We start from the raw sequence: 19,508 nt of genomic DNA on the forward strand, positions 1-19,508 counted from the left end.
AACCGGGACATAAGTCGAGTGATGACGTATGACTTATCGGAACAAAAATTACAAGTCAACTATGCATGTGAATTTAATATAATATATAATTAATTATATAAATTAAATATATTATATATATTATATAAAATTATGTCGACAAACAAAAAGTTAAAAGTTTGTGAGCTGGATCAGAGGGCCATGCGATCGCATGGCCTTGAAGCACAAATCCCATGCGGTCGCATGGGGTACTTTTTCAGAAAAGGTTCTATAAATTGCACGATTTCAGTTCTGTTTTCTCACACTATTAATACTACTCCGTAAGTATTTATTATTATTATTATTATTATTATTATTATTATTATTATTATTATTATTATTATTATTATTATTATTATTATTATTAATCTTATTATTATTAATATTATTAATTAGTATTATACATAAAATACTACGACGAGGTCTTGAGCGTGTCACTTTCAAAATGGTTTTCAAGCGGGATAGAGCTAAGAAAATTATGGGTAATGTTCGGGGGTATATTTATGAATCAAACCTAGTGTTTATCATCTCCGTTTCGTATACGTACTTTTCTACAATATTGAATCTCAATATTGATACGTAAGCACTCATATTTTATCTTTTATATATTAATTGCGTATCCATGTCTAGTGCTCGAGTAAATATATTTATACATACGTGTATGCTAAATTTCGTCGTTAAACAGTTTATAATGAATCACGAATTAATTACATATATTACTGGTAAAAGGTATATGATATACATGTTTTTGGAAAGCTGGCGAAAAATCTATAACTTTTCATTTAGATATCGAATAATTTCGATGAACGGATTAAAAGATATGATCAACTGAATTATAATTAACGTTAATTGAAATTGCTTTTGAATTTACAATTAAGATTTAAACAACTTGTTTACGAGATTGATAAATTGGATTTTTTGAACATTACCAACCGAGTAAATGAATCCTTATATAAGGTACGTCTCGTTTTGTTAAACAACTGTCAAAATTGACTTTTTTAAACGACTTTGGATAACTTTTGTATGTCGATATCGAGCATTAGGATTGTGATACACTATGACCTGACCTAGCTTGATAGACATTTATTGACCAACATATGTTCTCTAGGTTGAGATCTACAGTTATTTGGTAATCCGAGTTTCGGTCACATTTTGGTGAACGACTTTATATGCTGCTAAGGTGAGTTTCATTTGCTCCCTTTTTAATTGCTTTTGCAATCTATATTTTTGGGCTGAGAATACATGCAATTTATTTTAAAACGCAATGGATACAAGTACATACTAAATTCTACACTGAGTTTGAACCGAAAATCCCTTAGCTTTGGTAACTAGTAGCTGCCAGTACATAGGATATGGACTGGTGGGCGCGAATAACAGTATATGGATCCATAGGGCTTGACATCCCTGTCCGAGCTAGAGCACTAGCCTTTTAACGGACGTGTGTTATTTGAGTTTAGGACACGTTGGTTTGCGTGTATTAAAACGAATGGGGTATTTATCATTATAACGTTAAAGCTTAGTTACCAGGGTGCTCTGTTATGTAGAATCTATTGATAAACGTTTCTGGATGAAACAACTGAAATCTTGTGATCCACTTTTATATACAGGTTATGCGAAACACTAAAACTATGAACTCACCAACCTTTGTGTTGACACTTGTTAGCATGTTTATTCTCAGGTTCCCTAGAAGTCTTCCGCTGTTTGCTTACATGTTATACAAGCTATGTGCATGGAGTCTTGCATGCTTTATTCAAGAAAACGTTGCATTCACAAAATCATCACCATGTATCTTATTTTGACTGCATTGTCAACGGAAGTACTATTGTAAACTATTATTTACGGTGATTGTCTATATGTAGAAATCATCAGATGTCGAAAACCTTTGATTTAAATATTCATTGATGGTGTTTCCTTTTCAAAAGAATGCAATGTTTACAAAACGTATCATATAGAGGTCAAATACCTCGCAATGAAATCGATGAATGACGTGTTCGTCCATATGGATTTGGAGCGATCGTCACAATAGAACAGCTCTGTTCTTCATCTTTAATTCCAAAAGCTCGAATTCGAGTTACTTTTCAAAATGTATTAATTCAGATAAGTTAGTAATCATACGTATAAACTATCTGCAAAGTATGAATTCTCAAATCCTTATATCCAATTCGAATTTTGAAGGTCAAAGTTTTCTTTTAAAAAGTCAACCATCTGTTCGTCACCAAATTCGAACGAGTTTTGATGTTTTCTGCAAAATAGGTAATTTATAAAGTTTATATGAAACATTTGCAACATATTTCGTTTTATAAGTTTTGTCCAAAACAGTTCCAAAAATCGAAATCAATAATTTTTTTTTCAGTCGCTGAATACAGCACACTTTTTTTTATTATATATTTTTTTTGTTGTTTTAAATTAATTAAACTCAATCTTAAATCTTTCTGTATCATTTATAAGTCTTAAAACTACTAATTAAATGAGTTTGATTATTGAGGATTTCATTTGAGTCGATGTTCTGAGTGAAGAAGATGATCATAATATATTCGAGTTATAAATATTTGAAATAGATATAAAACAGAAAGTCAGAGATGGAAGGTTGGTTGTGAGGGTGTTTGTTATAACAGAAGGTCGCGGGTTCGAGACATGGAGGCGCCATTTTGTTTATTTTCTCATCCTTTTAGGTATAAACCTTATTATTATTGTTATTATTGTTATGATTACTATTATATTTTTTAGTGTTATTATTATAACTAATATCACATTATATTTATAAGTATTTTAATTAATATTAGTGTTAGTATTATAATTACTATGATTATTAATGATATCATAATCATTATTGTTATTATTATTATTATTATTATTATTATTATTATTATTATTATTATTATTATTATTATTATTATTATTATTATTATTATTATTATTATTATTATTATTATTGTTATTATGATTCTTATTATTATTGATATTATGACATTTATCATTGTTGTTATTATTATTATCATCATGAAGTATTAAAATTGTTATTGTTATTATTAAGATTAGCATTTATTATTAGTATTATAATTATAATTACAATCATGAATATTATTATCATTATTATTATGAGTACTAATTTATCATTCTAACACTATTATTATTATTATGATTATGATTATGATTAGGATTATTATTATTATTGTTATTACAAAAATAATACGAGTTATTATTATTTTCACTAATATTAGTATTAATATCATTGTCGTAAACATTAGTATTATTATTATCATTAACATAAGAATTAGTATTAGTAATATCATTTTTATTAGAATACTTACGATTATGAAAATAAAAGCATTTATGATATTATTAAAGTTATAAGCATATGAATAAAGATTATATATATATAAATATATTTTAATACACACAACTTAACTATATTAATATATCTATATATAAAATGAAAATATATATAATAAAACTTACTAATCTACTATATAAATGAACTACATCACTATTAATAATATATTTGTTCGATCGCAATTATGTGTATTAATATATATACAAATGATATAGGTTCGTGAATCCAAGGCCAACCCTGCATTGTTAGATGTCGTCTTATGTATTTTTACTACAAAATACATTAGGTGAGTTCATTTGCTCCCTTGTACTATTTACATTTTTGGGCTGAGAATACATGCAAATGCCTTATTAACTATTTTACAATATTTATATGCGTGAGTTCATTTGATTCCCTTTTACTCTTTACATTTTTGGGCTGAGAATACATGCAAATGCTTTATTAACTATTTTACAATATTTATATGCGTGAGTTTCATTTGCTCCCTTTTTAAATATTTTTGCAATATATATTTTTGGGACTGATAATACATGCGCTGCTTTTATAAATGTTTTATGAAATAGACACAAGTAATCGAAACTACATTATATGGTTGAATGATCGAAATCGAATATGCCCCTTTTAGTCTGGTAATCTAAGAATTAGGGAACAGACACCCTAATTGACGCGAATCCTAAAGATAGATCTATCGGGCCCAACAAGCCCCATCCAATGTACCAGATGCTTTAGTACTTCGAAATTTATATCATGTCCGAAGGAGGATCCCGGAATGATGGGGACATTCTTATATGTATATTGTGAATGTCGGTTACCAGGTGTTCAATCCATATGAATGATATTTTTGTCTCTATGCATGTGACGTATGTTTATGAGAAATGGAAATATGAATCCTTGTGGTCTATTAAAATTATGAAATGATTATTTATGTTAAACTAATGAACTCACCAACCTTTTGGTTGACACTTTAAAGCATGTTCATTCTCAGGTACGAAAGAAATCTTCCGCTGTGCATTTGCTCATATTAAAGATATTATTTGGAGTCATTCATGACATATTTCAAAAGACGTTGCATTCGAGTCGTTGAGTTCATCAAGATTATTATTAAGTCAATTATAGTAAGATATATTACGAAATGATATGCATGTTGTCAACTTTCGATGTAATGAAAGATTGTCTTTTCAAAAACGAATGCAATGTTTGTAAAATGTATCATATAGAGGTCAAGTACCTCACGATGTAAACAACTGTTGTGATTCGTTTATAATCGATATGGACTTCGTCCGGATGGATTAGGACGGGTCTTCACACATTTGACATCATCGAACTACCTTCAAAACTTGGAAGCAGGCCCTTCAACTGAACTTGGAATCAGACAAATAGATGGACTAATGGGCCCATGAGCCCAAATAAATTAGGGGAAAAACGCTTCAGTCTATAAAATTGAGATTTCCAAATTGAATGGAAATTGAAGAAAATAAACCTACGAAATCGTCAATTGTTAGAACGAATCCTCTACACCATCAAGCAGCAATTCGAAAACGCATTCAAACCCCATAAAATCGATCCATTCCCTAAGACAAAAAGGTAGTGATCATGTCGGTTGAGAAAACATGAACGATACAGACATGGTGACAAAAGACATGAGAAAACGAGAACGATACAGACATTGTGACGAACTCCTGATTCTCCTTATCCAAGTTGAGAAAGTTTGGACAACCCAATGAAAAATTTGGACAACCCAGTTATAAATATCGGACCATGAAAAAAAGAAAGGAAAATTCATGTTGAGCTATAAGAAAGATCCTACACCATAAATCATGGGCCCGAGAGCATGTGAAGAAAAAAACATGATTTAAGTTTTCAACACCTTTATTACAAACCACACACGGAATCGATTCAAATATCCAACCCTTTAGACGAAAGATTTAACCGGCGTGGAAGCTTGTCTAACACGAATCGCCAAAGAAAAAAGATTTCCTTTACTCGGAATAAGCTGTAACATCCCACCTTTTTCCGTTTACTTTCCGTTTATTTATTTAAAGTCCGTTATATGATTATAACATCTTCCGTTAAAACGCGTTTTAAAATAACTCGTTTAGGTAATACACGCACCTGCTTTAAACTTAAGTGACCAATTTTGCCAATTGACAAAAGGAGTGACTAGGTCAAAGAGTCAACTCCTCCCTCATCCATTCGTTATCCATTTTCCTTTTCCATTTTTCTTAATACTTTCAACATTCCTCTCAAAACTCCAATTCAAAGATTCATCATCTATTCAAGATCTAGCAAGCATCAATTCAAACAAATTACATATTTGAAATCCTTGCATCTTCCTCTTCGAATCCATACCGATTACATCTCATTTGGGTAACTTTCTAAAAACACTAGATTTTGTGTTCTTGATGATTTTGACTTATAAAAGTGTTAATTAGTGTCTATGGCTCAAGTCTAACATGAATATATGATTTGTATGCTCGATCTTGTTATTTTAAGTAACTAGCATGAACTTGAAATTTGGTGTGTTTGATTTTGTGATTTGGTTGCTTAAATGTTGTTAGATGTTAAAAATGCATGTATTAAATGTGTTACTAGTATCACTAGCTTCAATTTGATGTATAGGTTGACTTGGAAAGACTCCATAAACTACATTGCTAAATTTGTGATTTTGAGTTAGGGTTTGATAGAAGTAAAATGGAATTTTTGATGCATTGAATGCCTTGCAATATCAATTGTAAGTGTTTAGTTGTATTGCATGCGTAATTACCTACGAAACGGCGTATTATATGTGTGCATTTGGTTTTCGAATCATTGGTTGCATTTATGAGCTTGAGTATCGTTAAAGATGAACATTTAATGCGGTTTTGATTGTTGTAAATGCTAGAATTGATTGATGATATGTGTTTAGTTGTATTCCTCGCTAAATTTACCTTTCCAACGATGTATGGTATGCATTTTAAGTGTCTACGGTTCATTTGTTGTGTTAAAATGAGTTTTGGCTCGAGACTTGAACACTTGCACCAGCCCAGGTACCAGCTCACGTTGAGTGTCGCGGCGCGGCCATCCTTGGTCGCGGCGCGGCATTAGACGTGTTTGGATTCTGATCAAACTTACACTTTTACGAAAAATGTTTGCTATGCTACGCACCTCCGATTCACATGTAACTTGTTCTAACATGCTTATATATGATTAAAAACCTCAGAAAAATAGTTCAGGACCCGACCCGAATGTGTTGACTTTTTCGTTGACTTTGACCCGACCAAAGTTGACTTTTAATCAAAATTAACCAAATGTTTGTGCAATCGTTCTAACGTGATTTTATACTTGTATCTTGCATGGGACTTGACAATTTGATTCACATGCTATATAATCGAGTCGTAACGAGCCATAGGACTAATTGGACATCTTTGACCAACCGTGTTTACCGTTATTGATACGACCTACTTGTTTAGGTCAAGACTAGCATTCGTTCTTGCACACGTTATCTTGTGAAGTACTTTATCCACTCGTGCACTCAAGGTGAGATCATATTCCCACCTTTACTCTTTTAAACTTACATTTGGGATGAGAAAATATAAACGTTTCATTTTACAAAGTGAACACAAGTATAAAAACAAACATTCTACATACGAGTTAGAACAAAAAAATCCTCAATTCGATTATCATTAGTTACACTTGCCGGGTGTAAGCGAGAACTTATGTTGTATGGCCATATGGGTTTGACAAACCCTCATCCGGACGGTTCGCTACCGTTATTCGGATGAAATATATTTTCGAGAAACAGTGTATGTTCTAATACTATTGTGATGGGGTTCTATGGATGGAAAGTTAAGCCTTGATAATTGGGTGCTCGTGATAGCAAATTTTAGAATGGTTTACTATTATTCAATGATACAAATCTTGTGGTTCATTTGTACTTACTTACTTACCTAAACCTATGATTTCACCAATATTTTCGTTGACAGATTTCTATGTTTTTCTCAGGTCCTTGAACGTTTTGTGATACATGCTTCCGCTCATTATTTTGATACTTGCATTGGATGTCGAGTATATATGCATACATGGAGCGTCATTTAGCTACTTTTAAATTGTGTCGCATAGGTTTCACTTGTACTTATAACGTTGTAACGTAACTTATGGTTGAACTAACCTTGTAAATTTTGAAACAATCTTCACATTTGAAATGAATGTGACATATTTTTGGTCAAACGTTGTTTTAAAGACTTATGACCACGTAACGGGACCTAAGTAGACGGCGCCGTCAAATGACGATTTTGTCGGGTGGCTACAGATGGTATCAGAGCGTTGGTTGTAGGGATTTAGAGTTCATTGGTGTCAACCCAGAGTCATAGGGTACATTAGTGAGTCTAGACTACAACCGGCATATAGACTTAAAGTAGGAATTACTTGACTACTTGTGCATTTATACTCGAACGTTTCTACTCATACCGACTATTATTTCATCTAAATCTCACGTTGTTTAATTTGATTGACACGCCACCTTGACTATATGAAATAATGTCGAATGCACATATGAATCAGGGTAATATAATTTCCGGGATTATATTACGGTGACTCATATGAACGTTCCGACATTATGACATAAAGAATTTAAGGCGAGTCAAGGAAAATTTTCTCTCTATCCTTATTCCATATCATGATTAGTATTATTGAAAATACTAATTAACGGTATTCTTGTGTTTTGAAGGAACAATGCCTCATCGCCGTGTACCACGCCATGAAACACCCGAACAAGCTCTACAACGAATGATAGCCACCGCCGTAGATGCGGCCATGGCCGGTCACTCATCCAACAACAACAACAATAACAACAACCACCACAACAACAACAATGGAGCCGGTAATTCAAACGAGGGATGCTCCTATAAAGCTTTCATGGGGTGCAAACCTCACACTTTCGATGGAACCGGGGGACCGGTTGTGCTCACCCGATGGTTTGAGCAAACGGAAGCCGTCTTTAGCATAAGCGGTTGTCGGGACCAAGACAAGGTCAGGTACTCCACTCACACATTCGCCGGCGTCGCTCTCACTTGGTGGAACACCTATGTGCAATTGGTGGGTACCGATGAATCACACGCCCTCTCTTGGGCCGATTTAAGGGAAAAGATGATCATCGAATATTTTCCTCGTGAAGAAACCCGAAGGCTTGAACAAGAGATAAGAACTTTAAAAGCGGTCGGGAATGATCTCAAGGCCTACAATCAGCGATTTTTCGAACTAGCCTTGATGTGCCCAAACCTTGTAAACCCCAAATCTTTAAGGGTTGAACTTTACATGGATGGTCTTCCAAAGAGCATCAAACACGAAATAATGTCATCCAAACCCACTAATCATCAAGAAGCTTTGAACGTGGCCCGCAAATTGATAGAAACGGTGGACGAAATTGTAGTGCCGGCACCTAAAGCCGAGGATAAGTCGGGTAACAATAAAAGAAAATGGGAAGCCCCCCAATCAAGCAACAACAACTTTTCCAAGAAGCCTTTCACCTCCGACGGCAAGAAGGGTTATGTCGGAAACCTACCTCTTTGCAACAAATGCAACAAGCATCACTTTGGTGAATGTGGCAAGCTAATTTGCCATCGGTGCAAAGGAATTGTTCATAAGGCCAACGAATGTAAAAGTGCCGCCCCCGTCGCTCGAAAGGGGCCCAATGCACCAAAGACGGTCACTTGTTACGAATGTGGCCAAACGGGTCATTATAGAAATTCATGCCCAAAGAAGAAAGATAATCCCAATACGCGAGGCCGAGCTTTCAATATTAACACCGAGGAAGCCCGAGATGACAATGAACTAGTCACGGGTACGTTTCTTCTCAACGATTCTTATGTCTCTTGCTTATTCGATTCGGGTACCGATAAGAGTTTTGTTTCCAAGACTTTGACTCATTCTTTTAACACTCCACCACTCTCACTAGATACTACTTATACCATTGAAGTGGCCGAAGGGAAACTATTGAGTGCCGACAAATTCTATCGGGGGTGTACGTTAAACTTAATGGGTAAAGAGTTTGAAATTGACTTGATACCTATAGAACTAGGGAGCTTTGATGTAATCATTGGTATGGATTGGCTAGCCAAAACGAAATCTCACATTCTTTGCGATCTTAAAGCGATTCAAATTCCTATTGAGAATGGTGAACCCTTGATTGTCTATGGCGATAAGATTTGCACCGGACTCAACCTCGTCTCGTGCCTTAAAGTTGAAAAATACCTTCGTAAAGGTTGTTTTGCGATTCTAGCTCATGTAAAGAAAGTCGAGATCGACGAGAAGCATATCGATGATGTGCCAATTGTTAGTGACTTTTCCGATGTATTTCCCGATGAATTGCCGGGTCTTCCACCTCATCGACCGGTAGAATTCCAAATCGATCTTATTCCGGGAGCCGCACCCGTAGCACGTGCACCGTATAGACTTGCTCCATCCGAAATGCAAGAATTTCAAAGTCAAATCGAAGAACTACTTAACCGTGATTTTATCTAACCTAGCCATTCACCATGGGGCGCTCCGATTTTGTTCGTTAAGAAGAAAGATGGATCCCTATGAATGTGCATTGATTATCGTGAACTAAACAAATTGACGGTTAAGAACCGATATCCTCTTCCACGCATCAATGACCTCTTTGATCAACTACAAGTATCTCGTGTATATTCGAAAATCAATCTCCGCTCGGGTTATCATCAATTAAGGGTTAAGGGGGAAGATGTCTCCAAAATCACTTTTCGGACTCGTTATGGTAGTTATGAATTTCTTATAATGCCATTTGGTCTCACTAACGCACCGGTGGTGTTCATGGATCTTATGAACCGTGTGTGCAAACCATACCTCGACAAATTCGTTATTGTGTTCATCGATGATATTTTGGTCTATTCTAAAAGCGAAGAAGAGCACAAACAACATCTCCGACTTGTGCTTGAACTCTTGAGACAAGAACGACTCTATGCCAAATTCTCCAATTGTGAATTTTGGTTGAAGGAAGTTCAATTTCTTGGTCATGTTGTAAGTGATCAAGGTATTAAAGTCGATCCCGCAAAAATCGAAGCCATTAGTAAATGAGAGACTCCTACTACTCCTACTCACATTCGTCAATTTTTGGGTCTCGCCGGATACTATCGTAGATTCATCAAGGATTTCTCTTTGGTTGCTCGTCCTCTAACCGCATTAACTCACAAGGGAAAGAAATTCATTTGGGCGACCGAGCAAGAATCCGCGTTTCAAATCTTGTCACTTCCCAAAGGCAATGATGATTTTGTTGTGTATTGCGATGCCTCGAAACATGGTTTTGGGTGTGTATTGATGCAACGAAAGAAAGTCATTGCTTATGCCTCTCGACAACTCAAAATTCATGAACGAAACTACACGACACATGATCTCGAACTCGGAGCCGTTGTCTTCGCACTTAAAATGTGGAGACACTATCTTTATGGAACCAAAAGTACTATCGTAACCGATCACAAAAGCCTTCAACACATCTTCGATCAAAAACAACTAAACATGAGACAACGACGGTGGATTGAAACTTTGAACAATTACGATTGCGAGCTTCGTTACCATCCTGGGAAGGCAAACGTAGTAGCCGATGCCTTAAGTCGAAAGGAAAGAGTGGTGCCTCTTCGTGTCCGATCTTTAAACATCACCATTCACACCAATCTCAATAGTCAAATTCGTGTAGCCCAAGACGAGGCTCTCAAGGATGAAAACATCTCTCTCGAACACTTGAACGTCCTCACCTCTCGATTCGAAGTTAAGGAGACCGGACTCCGATATTTCGCCGGAAGAATTTGGGTGCCTAGTTATGGGGACTTGCGAAGCCTTATTTTAGACGAAGCCCATAAGTCAAGATATTCGATTCACCCCGGTGCCAATAAGATGTACCACGACCTCAAAGAACAATATTGGTGGCCGAACATTAAAAGGGACGTTGCTACTTATGTTGGTAAGTGCCTAACTTGCTCCAAAGTCAAAGACGAACATCAAAGATTGTCCGGACTACTTCAACAACCCGAAATCCCGCAACGGAAGTGGAAAAGGATAACGATGGATTTTATCACCAAACTACCAAAGACGGTGGGTGGTTATGATACTATTTGGGTTATTGTTGACTGTCTCACCAAATCCGCACACTTCCTAGCCATGAAGGAAACCGAAAAATTGGAAAAACTTGCACAACTTTACATTAAAGAGATCGTGGCATGTCATGGTGTGCCTTTATCGATTATTTCCTACCGAGATGACCGTTTTGTTTCTAGATTTTGGCGTACCTTACAAGAAGCGTTGGAAACGCGTTTAGACATGAGCACCGCATATCATCCACAAACCGATGGACAAACCGAACACATAATTCAAACCTTGGAAGACATGCTACGAGCTTGTGTTATCGATTTCGGAAAAGCTTGGGACAAGCACTTGCCTCTCGCCGAATTCTCTTACAACAATAGTTACAACGCGAGTATCAACGCCGCACCTTTCGAAGCTTTGTATGGCCGAAAATGTCGTTCTCCTCTTTGTTGGGCCGAAGTAGGCGACACACAAATCACCGGACCCGAACTCATTCATGAGACAACCGAGAAGATCGTTTAAATCCGAGATAGGCTTAGGACGGCCCGTAGTCGTCAAAAGAGCTATACCGACACTAGGCGCAACGACCTCGAATTCCAAGTCGGTGATCGCGTAATGTTAAAAGTCGCACCATGGAAAGGTGTAATCCGTTTCGGGAAACGCGGGAAGTTAAATCCGCGGTATATTGGTCCTTTCGAAATCTTGGAGCGTGTTGGAAATGTTGCTTATCGTTTAAATCTTCCGCCTCAATTGAGCTCCGTTCATCCTACTTTCCATGTATCTAACTTGAAGAAGTGCTTTACCGAACTCGATGTCGTCATTCCTCTCGAGGAACTTACTATTGATGACAAACTTCATTTTGTGGAGGAACAGGTTGAAATCGTGGACACTTTCGTCAAGACGCTAAAACAAAGTAGAATCCCGATCGTTAAGGTTCGTTGGAATGCCAAAAGGGGACCCGAGTTTACTTGGGAAAGATAAGATCAAATGCAAAGAAAGTACCCTCATTTATTCGTAGATACGGAAACGCAAGGTCTCGAGGAAGAAACAACGACTACTACGCCTATTTAAATTTCGGGACGAAATTTCTTTTAAGGAGTAGGTAATGTAACATCCCGCCTTTTTCCGTTTACTTTCCGTTTATTTATTTAAAGTCCGTTATATGATTATAACATCTTCCGTTAAAACGCGTTTTAAAATACCCGTTTAGGTAATACACGCACCCGCTTTAAACTTGAGGGACCAATTTTGCCAATTGACAAAAGGAGTGACTAGGTCAAAGAGTCAACTCCTCCCTCATCTATTCATTATCCATTTTCCATTTTCATTTTTCTTAATACTTTCAACATTCCTCTCAAAACTCCAATTCAAAGATTCATCATCTATTCAAGATCTAGTAAGCATCAATTCAAACAAATTACATATTTGAAATCCTTGCATCTTCCTCTTCGAATCCATACCGATTACATCTCATTTGGGTAACTTTCTAAAAACACTAGATTTCGTGTTCTTGATGATTTTGACTTATAAAAGTGTTAATTAGTGTCTATGGCTCAAGTCTAACATGAATATATGATTTGTATGCTCGATCTTGTTATTTTAAGTAACTAGCATGAACTTGAAATTTGGTGTGTTTGATTTTGTGATTTGGTTGCTTAAATCTTGTTAGATGTTAAAAATGCATGTATTAACTGTGTTACTAGTATCACTAGCTTCAATTTGATGTATAGGTTGACTTGGAAAGACTCCATAAACTTCATTGCTAAATTTGTGATTTTGAGTTAGGGTTTGGCAGAAGTAAAATGGAATTTTTGATGCATTGAATGCCTTGCAATATCAATTGTAAGTGTTTAGTTGTATTGTATGCGTAATTACCTACGAAACGGCGTATTATATGTGTGCATTTGGTTTTCGAATCATTGGTTGCATTTATGAGCTTGAGTATCGTTAAAGATGAACATTTAATACGATTTTGATTGTTGTAAATGCTAGAATTGATTGATGATATGTGTTTAGTTGTATTCCTCGCTAAATTTACCTTTCCAATGATGTATGGTATGCATTTTAAGTGTCTACGGTTCATTTGTTATGTTAAAATGAGTTTTGGCTCGAGACTTGAACACTTGCACCAGCCCAGGTACCAGCTCACATTGAGTGTCGTGGCGCGGCCATCCTTGGTCGCGGCGCGACATTAGGCGTGTTTGGATTCTGATCAAACTTACACTTTTACGAAAAATGTTTGCTATGCTACGCACCTCCGATTCACATGTAACTTGTTCTAACATGCTTATATATGATTAAAAACCTCAGAAAAATAGTTCGGGACCCGACCTGAACGTGTTGACTTTTTCGTTGACTTTGACCCGACCAAAGTTGACTTTTAATCAAACTTAACCAAATGTTTGTGCAATCGTTCTAACGTGCTTTTATACTTGTATCTTGCATATAACTTGACAATTTGATTCACATGCTATATAATCGGGTCGTAACGAGCCATAGGACTAATTGAACATCTTTGACCAACCGTGTTTACCGTTATTGATACGACCTACTTGTTTAGGTCAAGACTAGCATTCGTTCTTGCACACGTTATCTTGTGAAGTACTTTATCCACTCGTGCACTCAAGGTGAGATCATAGTCCCACCTTTACTCTTTTAAACTTACATTTGGGATGAGAAAACATAAATGTTTCATTTTACATAGTGAACACAAGTACAAAAACAAATATTCTACATACGAGTTAGAACAAAAAATTCTCAATTCGATTATCATTAGTTACACTTGCCGGGTGTAAGCGAGAACTTATGTTGTATGGCCATATGGGTTTGACAAACCCTCATCCGGACGGTTCGCTACCGTTATTCGGATGAAATATATTTTCGAGAAACAGTGTATGTTCTAACACTATTGTGATGGGGTTCTATGGATGGAAAGTTAAGCCTTGATAATTGGGTGCTCGTGATAACAAATTTTAGAATGATTTACTATGATTCAATGATACAAATCTTGTGGTTCATTTGTACTTACTTACTTACCTAAACCTATGATTTCATCAACGTTTTCGTTGACAGATTTCTATGTTTTTCTCAGGTCCTTGAACGTTTTGTGATACATGCTTCCGCTCATTATTTTGATACTTGCATTGGATGTCGAGTATATATGCATACATGGAACGTCTTTTGTCTACTTTTAAATTGTGTCGCATAGGTTTCACTTGTACTTATAACGTTGTAACGTAACTTATGGTTGAACTAACCTTGTAAACTTTGAAACAATCTTCACATTTGAAATGAATGCGACATATTTTTGGTCAAACGTTGTTTTAAAAACTTATGACCACGTAACGGGACCTAAGTAGACGGCGCCGTCAAATGACGATTTTGTCGGGTCGCTACATAAACTTTCTCCAAATGTAACAGGGGCCAACGATGTTAAGGAGACACGATCTAGATAAAACGCGAGCAGAGTGGACAAAAAATGATGTTTCAACGCCAATAGTCATCTTGTGAATATAACACAACATAAGAAAGCTCACTGCATAAGGTAAGCAACTGCTCTTCGTTCATGCTTTACAAAATATTACGGTTCTACTCCGAAAACCATGTTCCGTTTGGACATCGAGAAGTAATAGTAACATCTTTGTTCCGTTCCAAGTGAAATAATCTATTGTAGTGTGAGCACATGATAGCATTGCCAATCCTTTATCTTGCCAAAAGCGAATCAACACACCATTCCCCACCTTCATACAAGAATCATCATTTGGATTTGGATTGTACTCCCTCAGTCCCAAATTTACTGTTTAAGTCTTTTTTTTTTACAACTTTGATCTTAAATAATTTTGTTTGTGTTATATAATATTTTATGAATATGTAAGTTATACCAATGAAAACAAATTTTTAAAATTGAAACCATTTATATAATTTTTCATCAAATATTATATAACACAAATAAAAATATTTAAAGTAAGTTAAAAAATAAAGACTTAGAAAAAGTCAAACGGAGCAGTTATTTTGGGACGGATGGATTATATGATCCCAGACTCCTTTTGAAGCTGCGAAATTGAAGTCATTACCATGATTGACCTTGATAATACGAAGCCACATATCATTTGGTGTGGTCAAATAATCTCCATTTCCATTTGAGCATAAGCAACCTATTAAATGCCTTAAGGCTATCAATGCTCTCGGGATACCAGTAAATTAGGCATTTTTTCTTTCAAAATAAGTGCATTAATTAGTTATCAAACCATGAACTCCTAGTTTAAAACTATTATTAAAACTATCTACAGATTTTTTCCAAACATCGTTTCTTAATGGTTTATTTCAGTTGATTAAAGTTATTTTTGCAACATGGTTCCTTTCATTGAGTGTGTTGTATGTTATCTACTTTCTTTGACTACATATTGATTTCTAAAAAACATTGTAGTTTCATATGGGGTTCTGTTAAAATACTATTGACTTGCTTAGTGAGATTATTAGATATCATGTAAAAAAATTCAATATCTAGCCAATTACTAATAATTGACTTGCTTACTAATATGCTATGTACGATGTAATGTTGACTCATCTACTGTTTAATTTAGTTATCTTAAAAATCTTGCAATAAACTGTGTCTTTACCGGAAGATGTTCGAAGAAATGATGGTGGGAATTCGGTTATAGTCCTTTGTGGATGATGTTCGAAGAAATAATGGTGGGAATTCGGTTATAGTCCCTTGTATTCAAAGTTTTATTTATTATTATTTGAATTATCTAATAATTTGGGGATTTCATGAGTCATTTAACTATTACTATTTTATTTATATTTCAATTCAGCAAATTTGCATTTAGGAAGTGATATCATAAATAAAATAAAAAAACGAAATGGCCTTAATTACTTAAGTCATTAATGGGTTTACTAAGCCAGTGACTTGACCCAATCCAAAGCCCAGTAGATAGAATACAAATTAGACAAAGTAGTTGGTTCATTTTAATCACAAAATAAATAAAATAATAACATATATAGAAATCACAATTAATTACATAAAATAAAATACAATAATCACAAAACCGTAGTTACATAATAATAATAATAATAATAATAATAATAATAATAATAATAATAATAATAATAATAATAATAATAATAATAATAATAGTGTATACAATAGTGCTTATGTTTTACATCAAACTAGTTTAAGACCCGCGAATTCGCGGGGTTTTTTAGGGACGAATCAAAATTGAATGGTCAATATAATTAAATTTTATAGAGTATTTGTTAGATTGATGAGAAATCAAAACAGTTTCAATAGTGATGTTCAATCATTGATAATAAAGCAAGCAAGTTAAAACTTGTAAAAAACAAAAAACACAAAGATGTGAACCATAATAGTTGGAAAGAAGGTTTAGTTTGTAGTTATTTTTCTGATCGAGTTTTCCATAATGAATTGTATAGAGAGCGAAAGTTGTGTAATTTATTATGAGTTGGGCGCCCAACTGCACTTGATTTGCTATTGGTTGATTTAGGTCAGTTTTCTTTGGGATCAGATAACGACGCTTGATGGTAGAAGCTAGACCCGAGTGGTATTTTTTTTTTCGGTCATGAGTGTGAGAACTTGTGCTGATGATGCTCCTCTTGCATCTTTATAGGTTGGTGTAAGTTGTTCCATAGAAGGTTAACGTTTTCATTTAGCGAGCTATATTGGATAGATTGCCTACTCGATTGAATCTATCTAAACGAACGTTGAATATTCTTTCTAATGTGGTTTTTTGTAACCAGAGTGCTTTTCAAATCACATCTTTTTCAATTGTGACATGGCAGCTATGGTCTGGTGCAAGGTTAGGATCTGGTGCAACATTGTGATTCATGTTTTTTTTGATTTGAGATTTATGCTTGATTGGGTTGATAACTGAAATGGTGGAACACAATTGAAAGAGAAGCTTTTGGTCATATTCGCATCTATCTCTTCGGTGATATAGAAAGCTCGAAATAGTATCATATATGATCCTAATCCAATGAAATGAAGAAGCATTCTTTTTTTGATACCATTTGTAGCTTTTCTCATTTTTGATTTGTTAATGTTAATAGAGGTAGAAAGCCATTAAATTAATTATTTCCTCTTAGATATTAGAATTCCGTCAAATGAAAATTCAATGGCTTTTCGGCTGTCACCATAAATTGTTCTCTACGGATAGTAAACAAACGCATTAATGGACATTCCTGAATATAAGCAAAAAAGGTTTTATAATATATGAACACAAAAATATGATGGAATTTTTAGTAGGTTCAATGCATCTAAAATTCAAAATCACTTATCTAGTAAATTTTGATTTGTCACCCGTTTATTACCGATCATAGGTTTTAGCATTACCTCTAAAGAAAATAGTTAATCTTGACAGAATATCTTTAACTTACCTTGTGCCAACTTTATTTAAACCCTCCTAAACATGTAAGCACCATTGAGAAAAAGATAGTAAATTTCCCTACATGAAATGACTACACGTGATTTAGACTTTCATCCCTGTCATAGTACCGTTTGAGAATTTTGAATAAGATGCGTCAAGTTCCAAATCAAGTGATTCATGGGTAAATGGTTTATAACAAGGGCACGCGCTTCACTGCTAAGAATTGTGTGTGATTATTTCGATGGCTATTCATTATACACTCAGTTTACATGGAAAATTATTCTAGAGTCAAAAAGTTACCATCATTTCGTCGATGGCTATTCATTACAAAGTTAAATTACACGCCAAAGTATTTGACGGTTTAGGCAAAAATGCACAACACATTTGCTCTCAGTAGTTGTTTCGGTTGCTTTATTTGACTAACGATAACAAATGTGGGCTTCGTAGTTGCTATGATATTTCTGGCCTCGAATGCTCTCATTCATTCTTTTCCGTTGTTGTTGCATTGCCATGACGTGATAGTAACATAGATCACAATAATTGTAAACTGCTTTCGCATAGTTCTCTCCTTCACCAAACTACTACAATCAAAAACATCATCAAGATTAGTTACGAATTTTATCAAGTAGTTTAATAATGTTAACGTAATCACAACCAACTCTTCAAAACATTCGTAAAAATGCTTATAGGACTATGTGGACGAAACTAACCCAGCCCATTTCCACTTGAACAAAACATAATGGTAAAGAGTGACATACCTTTGAGGTGATGCTCGACATCAATATGCTTGTCATGTATCTCGTAAGAATGCTCTATAAGCAAGTAGTACATATTTGGAAGAATCCTTTCTGAAACCTGAAACAAAGAAAGTCACGAAAGCAGAATAAACAAAAGACTACATCAAAAAAAATATATATATAAATGGCAAACAACAGAGGCGCTAAAGCTAAATAATAATCCAGAGAAAAAGTTAAAACTTACTATCAAGAATCGCTGCAATACCTGAAACGAAAAAAAAAAACCACGAGAAGCAAAAAAATTGGAATTTTTTATAAATAAAAAGTAAAGTATGATAGCAAGTTGTACATGATTTTGATTAGGTCATGCTCCATTTGATATTCTCCAATTAATACCATTGACACAACCCTCACACAAAAGGCAAACTCTATCAGATCTTCTAAGATGAAAACTACAGCAAAAATTATTTAAAAAACCTGATGATGTAATTGATGATTCGAAAGGTGGGGCGGAAACATCGTCGTAGCAGAAGGCACCGGTGAAGGACATACGCACCCATAAAAAAATTAGGGTTCCTGGCGATTCTGCGATGTCTCATTGAAGGTAGGAAAGAAGAAGTATGCATAAAATCTGATGAAATTAGGTTTGATAATGAAAAGAAAAAGGTAGGGAAGAAGATATCAGGGTCGTGATTGAAGAGGTGAGGTTGTAGGTAAGGGGCCGTAAGGGAGAAGGTATTGGTGGGTGCAGAGATGTCTCCCTAATTATATATAGGAAAAAAAAGAAGAAAAAAAACGTGAGCAGTAAAGTTTGTGAGAGGGGAGTGGTGACGTGAACCAATGAGAACAAAAGCTTTTGTTGTGTATATAGTAGATAGTAGATGGGTAATATGCTGCTGCCCCAAAACAAAAGAGAGAGAGAGAGAGAGAGAGAGAGAGAGAGAGAGAGAGAGAGAGAGAGAG

The 19,508-nt window shown here is 35.0% G+C and overlaps 1 long non-coding RNA gene across 1 annotated transcript; it reads right to left on the minus strand.

Annotated features, from left to right (window-relative positions):
- Positions 1-18,024: 18,024 nt before the first annotated feature.
- LOC139862785 (uncharacterized) lies at positions 18,025-19,493 on the minus strand. Its single transcript, XR_011764276.1, has 3 exons — positions 18,790-19,493; positions 18,567-18,663; positions 18,025-18,386 (listed from the first exon to the last, which is right to left on the minus strand). It is a non-coding gene; the product is annotated as an uncharacterized lncRNA (long non-coding RNA).
- Positions 19,494-19,508: the final 15 nt, after the last annotated feature.

This window comes from Rutidosis leptorrhynchoides, chromosome 8 (assembly GCF_046630445.1).
Source record: "Rutidosis leptorrhynchoides isolate AG116_Rl617_1_P2 chromosome 8, CSIRO_AGI_Rlap_v1, whole genome shotgun sequence".
NCBI classification, from domain to species: Eukaryota; Viridiplantae; Streptophyta; class Magnoliopsida; order Asterales; family Asteraceae; genus Rutidosis; species Rutidosis leptorrhynchoides.